The 7,425-nt window shown below is 42.7% G+C and overlaps 1 long non-coding RNA gene across 1 annotated transcript; it reads right to left on the bottom strand.

Moving 5' to 3' along the window:
- Positions 1 to 603: 603 nt before the first annotated feature.
- Positions 604 to 2,821, bottom strand: LOC131901671 (uncharacterized). Its single transcript, XR_009376831.1, has 2 exons — positions 2,542 to 2,821; positions 604 to 820 (listed from the first exon to the last, which is right to left on the bottom strand). It is a non-coding gene; the product is annotated as an uncharacterized LOC131901671 (long non-coding RNA).
- Between the last annotated feature and the right edge of the window lie 4,604 nt (positions 2,822 to 7,425).

The raw sequence follows: 7,425 nt of genomic DNA, 5'->3' as shown, positions 1-7,425 counted from the left end.
AGAGTGAAGTAAAAAAAGCCACAGCATAGGCAAGAGAAGCAGAGCTCAGCTCAGAAGCCCCCTTAAGAGGGGACTGAGCAAAGCTCAGCTGTAGCAGCTCTCCAGGAGAAGAGCAGGATTGTTGTATCCTTCAGGGAGATCATCCACCATCAGTTCCAGGCCTGAATTTCCCAAAAATTCAGAAAATTGTCCTTTCCATGGTCGGGCTGCTTCTTTGCAGTTCCAGCCATCAGAGCTGTGCACAACAGCTCCAGGTCTCTGGGACACCTTCAGGGCAGAGCTGTTGTGAATAGATTGAGGTGTCCAGGATACCTCACCCTCCAGGGCTGAACAGTCCCTTGCAGTTTCAGCCATCAGAGCTGTGCTAAACAACTTCAGGTGTCCAGGACACCTTCAGGGCAGAGCTGCTGTTCTGAGCAGCTCAAGGTGTGTGGGATACCTCATCCTCCAGGGCTAAACAGTCTCCTTGCAGTTCCAGCCATCAGAGCTGTCCTAAGCAGATCAAGGTGTTGCCTGACTCCCCAGGTAGTCAGGACACCTTTCCCCAGAGTTGTTGCAACAAATTTACTTATATTGTTCTTACCAAAACCCAGGACGAACCCACAGATTTGCAAACAATTTACTTACACCTATTCTGAGCCTACACCTGTAGAGGCAGGCTGTTTAGATGATGGGAGGTGGAGCTGCATGAGCTCTCTCAGGAGGCTTGCCAAAATAGCTGTCTAAGAATTTCCCTAGTGTCTACTCCACAGGTGTGTATTCTCCAGAGTCGATGAAAACGTTTCTCCTATCTTCAAAATGAAATTCTCAATGATGGGACCTGTCACAATGGAGACCAAAATAACATCATGAACAGTTTTGTGGATGGGACTCAACATCATGACAGATTTATAAACTCCCCAAGGGAATATCTATGTGTCACTAAAGAAAGTACACTGGCAGAACTATAATACTCAAAGTGGTGCTCCCAATTTTCACCAAGGTATCACCTGGGAACTGTGAGATAGGGAACTGCTCATACCCAACCTCAGATCCCTGATTGCAGGGACTAGAGGGAGATACATGCACAAACACATAGAAAAATACACAACATATACACATGTATGTGAGAGACAGAGAGACAGAGAAAGAGATACTTAGAGAGACAGAGAAAGAGAGACTGAGTGAAAGTGGGAGAACTCCATCAATTGGATGCTGAACAAATGCATGCAGATGTGTCCTCTCAGAGGGGAACAAAAGGAGCAGGGAGCAGTCTCAGTTCCTGTATCCACAAATTTAGATGAGTGACCAGGCCTTTCCAAGTGCTGCTTGGAGAATCAAACGCACAAGGCCTTTTTAAGCAAGTAACAAAAAATTAACTCAAACTCACAGCAACTAACATCTCACACTAGCGAGCACTTGATAGAATCTCTTCAAATGCATACTGGGAACTCACATACTACTGCCTCAGTCCATAAGTACTATGACTCATGCCACAGGCTCTGTTTTTGTTTCTTTTTAGAGGAAGCAGAATAGTCTATGTCCTCATGACTTTCCTGTCCACATTTGAGGTTCTGCCTTTGGGAACAATTCAGAGACATGATTTTGGGCAAAGACATACCCTGAAGATGCAGCCTACCAGAAACACAGACCTTATATAAAATGAATTAATGATGACAGAGTGGACCTGAGATTGAAACCTCAGGGTTTGAAAGAATGAATACGTATTTTTCATGCTCTCTTCTGTGATAAAGATCAGGCGATCTCACTGCTAATTTCTTTCAATAGTCATTTGCTGTATCTGACCAGTTAGTCTCTGGACCTTCTGCTTCACCTGCATCTTGGTGAGGAAGGTTTGGTGGGATGGTGGCTCCCTGGTGCTCCTTGTGGGTAAATGAAGATAAATTAACTTGCAGTATGACAAGGCAAAGTGTATGGACAGACCACCCTCAGTCCTAATCAAATGTTTGAGAAAGTTTGTTTACCAATGACTTGGTGACACCCCAAATTATTTTGTTCCATGCTTCAGATGCCCCATCTGGGGATCTCAGCTGTCTCCTCTATTTGAAGGGAAGTGGTTATCTCAGCTCTCTGGTTCTCTCTGCCCTCATAACACATGCTCCAAGTAACCAAGTAGATAGCCTCTTCAGGCTTATTCACATCTGCAGACTCAGAATTTATCTTGGCTGCAGAGTCTGCAATCCTGTGGGTTCACAAGTCAGCAGAAAATTGCAATAGTTCATAATCACCCCAGTAATTTAGAGTTTCCCCAAATATCTTGAGAGGTCACTAACCATATATCTATTGATGGAGAAGACATATAAGGGCAGAACATGGTCACCAGACTCAACAAGTCACCTCACTGACAACTCAGGAACACAGAGCAGCTGGGAAGTACTTAAAGTTAGCCAGTGTGGTTGAAGTAGAGTGATGTCCTGCCTTGAAATGGGCTCACCTCATTAATCCCTCCCTCTTTAATGTTGGTCTCATGTTCAATCACCAATGCCTATCCTCCAAAAGGAATGAAAACCAAGAGTTCCCAGCATAAAGCTTTGATCTTACCAGTTCCTGACTTCTGAAGCAAAACAATTTATATCCTGGAATCCTTGAATTTCAAGAGCCATGACAAGCAGGGAAGTTCTGTTGGTTTCCAGATACTCCAACTTTCTTTTCCCCACTACTGGAAGATTCAGCTCAAGCCCACTTCCTCCAGGAAGCTTCCCTTTTCCTGTACAGAACTTATTGCACCATTCTCTTGATCATTTCTTCCTTGATGTTTTACACGGAGGCTGAAGATCAGCTTTCTTCCTTCACTCTCTGTTCTCTCTACCCTCTCCATTCTCTTTCCGATTTAGACTCTTCAGTATGCCATCATGTTCATCAGTAAATGGTGAAAGCACTGATTATACTTCCCAAGGACAGTGGGTGTTGCCACAACATAGTGACATCACAGAGGATGCCAGGGCTCTCCAGGATACAATAGAATGTCTAGGGAAGAGCTGCAGATGTCATGGGAACTGACATTGCTTCCCTGCTAATGAGCTTTCCTTACACTAGAAGTCAAGTTGACCTTTGCAGGAGCCTCTGCTGGGATACAAGGGAAGCCCTTCAGCACCCCCTTCATCCAAAGCCAGAGATCCCTCCCTGATTGATTGAACATCCTCCTGTTCTTTCTCTGTGTAGAACTGAATCTTTATCTCCTACTGAAATTTTATGTACACAAGGTAATAATATCACAGAAATTAATATATGCTGAAGTTCATCGTAAGTACCTGCAACTGAGGTGACTGGCTACACTAGTGGAAGCCCATGAACTGTGGACTGGTGGCTGTGGAGCCCCCATGAGACTGGACTAGGTCCTCTGGATACAGAAGATGGTTGTTTTGCTCGAACTGTTAGAGAGACACCTAGGCAGGAGATTGGGATCTATCCATGGTCAATGGGCAGGCTTTTGGAACCCAGTGCCTGTGGTGTGACACCTTGAACAGTCTTGGTTTAGTGTGGAGGGTGTTGGACCTGCCTAGGCTCAGTTTGCTGGGCTTTGCTGATTGCCCATGGGAGACCTTGATTTGGGGGATGTGGGAATGTGGAGTGGCTTGGGAGAGAGGGATGGGGGTGGGTAGAGGGAGGAGGGGGGCTCTGTGGACAGCATGTGGGGTGAGTAGTAAATTTCTTAATAATGAAAAATGAAAAAAACAAAACAATACAAAAAAGACGTAAAATAAAAAAAAGTACCTACATCTCCTTATCTCCTTAGCCACGACTTTATAGACTTAATGCTGACTGAGAAGGACACTTGTTAAACAACTTCCTGGTAAAGCATCTACAGGAAACAGCTAGGCAGAGTTATGCTAGAGGAAGAGGCTGATACAGCCTAGGAACAAGTACCCATAGGAGCGTGATATGGTCATGGAGCCCAATGTGACTAAAATCTGTGTCATCAGCATGTGTGTAGTGGGTTTTGTACTCTCTGTTCAGTAGCTCAAAGTGGTCTGCTGTTACTGGGTAGTAAAGGTGGCCAGATAGCTGGAGTTTTCCACACAGAACTTGAGTTTCCCTTAGAGCAAAGGACATTCAGAAAAATCCTTTGCAAGCCCCTTCATAGTTAGCAACATAGACACTTGGGTTCCACTGGACACTCTAGATCAATGGCTATTTTTTTCCAATTCTCTGACCCTTTAAATCTTTAAATAGCATGAACAGTAGTTCCTCATGTTGTGGTGAGCCCTAAACATAACTGTTTCATTGTTTCTTAACTTTAATTTTGCTACTGTTTTTTAAAAGATTTATTTATTTATTATGTATACAGTATTCTGTCTGCACATATCCCTGCAGGCCAAAAAAGGGCACTGGATATCATTACAGATGGTTGTGAGCCACCATGTGGTTGTGGGGAATAGAACTCACGATCTTTAGATGAGCAAGCAGTGCTTTTAACCTCTGAGCCATCTCTCCAGTCCTAATTTTGCTACTGTTATGAATTGTAATTCAAATATTTGATGTGCATTATATCTGATATGCGACCCCCAATGGGGTGGTGACCCACACAGGTTGAGAACCACATCTCTGAATGCAGGCAGAAATCTCCTCAAATCCTGTCAGCGATGCTGGGGAATGTAATTCTTAGTTTTGAGACATACTTTCTCTGTGTAGCTGTGGAGCCATTCCTGGAATTCACTTTGGAGACCAGCCTGGCCTTGAACTCACAGAGATTGGTCTACATCTGCCTCCCAAGTGCTGGAATTAAAGGCGTGCAGCCCCACCTCCTGGCGATTCTTAGTTAACCTCTGAGCCATCTCTCCAGCCCCTAGTTTTTATTATCAGACTGAATCAAACTAGTCACCTGGGAAGAGGGACCCTCAATGTGCAATTATATTGATCAGATTTACTTTGAGCAGGTCTCTGTGGGATTTTATTGTTAATTGAGATAAGAGTCCCTAAAATGGGCAGAATCATTTCATTGTCTGCAACCTGTACTGTGTACATATGAAAAAGCTAGAGCATAAGCATAAGCAAACAGGCAGCATGCGTACATTTGTTTATCTCTGCTCTTGGCTGTGGATGTGATATGATTAGCTGAATCCCTATCTTGATTTTCCAAAAATGGAACTATTACCTGAAATTGTTGGCTATGATCAATTCTTCCCATTCTAAGTTGCTGTACCTGATAACTCAGTGTAATAAAGATGTTAAGAAAGTACTCCAAAAAAAAAAGTACTCTATGACAGTGGGGTTTTCACAGGTCTGTGAGATGTGTATTTCATGAAATGCTCAACAGCACCATATCTGTTTCAGAAGAAGAGATCCTACTTCCTCCTGAACCCAACCTGTGTTTCCCTGTCACAGTTTTACAAAGACACAGAGACACCCATAGACTCACAAACCACTTCACCCTGTCAACAAAAGTGCCCTGATATTGTCTTGCCACATCAAGTACCATGCTAAATTCTTCTAATGTGTTATATACAAGCTTCACTTCAATGAATGTATTTTTCTTTGAATTTCCTGACCATTAAAATTTTCAGATATGGGAAATTGGGTTTGAATTTAGAGCCTTGACTATGAATTTCAATCTTATGCTATGTCCTTCCGTGAAGGTCAGAAGACGCTCCATAAACCTGAGAACAAAGTAGCACCTTAAATTCTAGGTATGTGGGGGTGTAAGTAGTGACAGGCAATGTGTCCACTAGTTACCTTAGGTTGGAGATGGATGACACAGCCTAGGCCTGATGTATACAATTCCCTGTGAAAACTTCTCAGTATCCCTCTAACTCCTGTGCCTCTTCATTAAGGTTTCTGTAAACAGATCTTTGACAAATTTCCTTCTTCAAAGGTAAATAGACCTTATCAGTTGTAAAAGTCACTTTGATTTTGTCCTTCTCCTCCTAGGACCTGTAACAGGGCCTTTTGAGCTACATCAAAGGCTATCCAATGAGCATAAAGTCTGAAATAAACAGAGGTACAGGTTTAGAATGCAGGTCTGAAGAATAGAGTGCAAAACAAGGGCAGGACAGTGGGCACACCCAGGAAATTCTTGGTTATGTCTTTGGCAGTTTAGTCTCTCTGCATGTCAGTTTCTTCTACGTAGAGAAAGATGGGTTGGGATACACCATGGAGATGATTGCTATCTCAAGGCATGACTTATAAAATCACTTCCTTCATAAGTGGGACTTTGTTTTTTTGTTTGTTTGCACATTTTTGGGGGGATGGGGGTGATGAGCTAGCATTTATATGAGCTAAGCTGCACATCTCTTTCTAGTGAACGTCTTTTTCTGGGAACAGAAAAATCAGATCCTAAACTTACAAAAATGCTGAAAATAATGCTTTAGAGCAGGGAATCACTTGACTTGGTTGAAAAAAATTACCACTTCACTTCATGACTGTTATCAAATATTGTGTGTGGCTCCTGTCCTTTGTCATTTGGAAAGACTCAGCAGCTAGCTACTCTTTATTGATTAAGCACTTTTCAGATGCTAAAAGCAAAGAAGATGGAGAGCGAAGTTTGAAATGAACATGTTTGATCCTAAATATAGAGCTGTGTTTGCCTGTTTCAATCTCAGAATTCTAATCCTTATCTGGCTAATCTCACAACAAATAAATGACACCTGTGTCCATTGGTGTATTTTTTTTTTTTTTTGGTTTTTCGAGACAGGGTTTCTCTGTGTAGCTTTGCGCCTCTCCTAGAACTCACTTGGTAGCCCAGGCTGGCCTCGAACTCACAGAGATTCGCCAGCCTCTGCCTCCTGAGTGCTGGAATTAAAGGCATGCGCCACCACTGCCCAGCGTTGGTGTATTTTAATAGAAGCACATAAACAATTTTGGTGACTTATTAGAACTCATGTAGTATATATGAAGTCCAGCTATTAATATTTTATTCTCTCTTGCTATTCTTATTTGGAAGGTTTGTTTGTTTGAGTAGGGGTGAACCACCCCAATTTAAATGAGACAAAAAATTTTTTTTGAAATAAACTCCTATAACAGAATATGTTTGGGAGTTGTAAAAGTTTTTCCATTGAAAAAAATCAGAATTTAGGAGGATCCTGTTACATGCTGGGGGCAGAAATCAGAGTCAGCAAAGCTTGCAAAATAGATTTTTTTCTTTTAGCACTTTGATAGAAGAAGCATTTCATTTTTTAAAATTTTATAATTAATTTAATTTTACATATCAGCCATGTATTCCCCTCTCCTCCCTCCTCTGGTTACCCCCCTTGCTCTGCCCCCAATCAACCCCCCATTCCCATCTCCTCCAGGGCAAGGCCTCCCCTGGGGATTCAGCTCAGCCTAGTAGATTCAGTCGAGGCAGGTCCAGTTCCCTCCTCCTTTCACCCAGGCTGAGCAAAGTGTCCCAGCATAGGCATCAGGCTCAAAAAAAAAAAAAAACCAGCTCATGCATTAAGGACAGGTTCCTGTCCCTCTACCTGAGGGCCTCCTGAATAATTCAAGTTA

The sequence above is a fragment of the Peromyscus eremicus genome, unplaced genomic scaffold (assembly GCF_949786415.1).
Source record: "Peromyscus eremicus unplaced genomic scaffold, PerEre_H2_v1 PerEre#2#unplaced_192, whole genome shotgun sequence".
NCBI lineage: Eukaryota > Metazoa > Chordata > Mammalia > Rodentia > Cricetidae > Peromyscus > Peromyscus eremicus.
Note: the sequence above shows the minus strand (reverse complement) of the source record. Positions and strands in the feature narration are given on the sequence as shown.